The sequence below is a fragment of the Cariama cristata genome, unplaced genomic scaffold (assembly GCF_000690535.1).
Source record: "Cariama cristata isolate BGI_N322 unplaced genomic scaffold, ASM69053v1 scaffold24998, whole genome shotgun sequence".
NCBI lineage: Eukaryota > Metazoa > Chordata > Aves > Cariamiformes > Cariamidae > Cariama > Cariama cristata.
In genome coordinates this window covers 11,810-12,091 of record NW_009629781.1, presented here as the reverse complement: position 1 = coordinate 12,091, position 282 = coordinate 11,810, and the positions used below count along the sequence as shown (strand labels likewise).

The following is a 282-nucleotide window of genomic DNA, read 5'->3' as shown; positions in this document are numbered from 1 at the left end:
GTGGGCTCCGAGACATCGATAAGGGGATGCGAGGGGGCTAGAGCCCTGCCTTCCACCCAGGAGAGAGGCAGTGCTGCCCAGAGACACCCCCCTATATCCTTCAGACCTCACAGTTTGCTCTGTAGGGATGAAATGCTCACTAGTCTTCAGAGGAGGAATCAGGACTGAAAAGTCCACCCTGGCCTTTACCATCGCAGGTCCTTTTGTCTCCCTGTGCCCCAGTTTCTCCAGCCCACGCTCCTTGCCTGGCACTGGGACAGACCACCCTTGCAGCAGGTCCCC

General features: G+C 58.5%; 1 protein-coding gene across 1 annotated transcript in view; it reads right to left on the bottom strand.

Moving 5' to 3' along the window:
* Positions 1-282, bottom strand: part of ASTN1 (astrotactin 1) — a 12,392-nt gene that overhangs the window by 3,000 nt on the left and 9,110 nt on the right. The window lies entirely within an intron of this gene.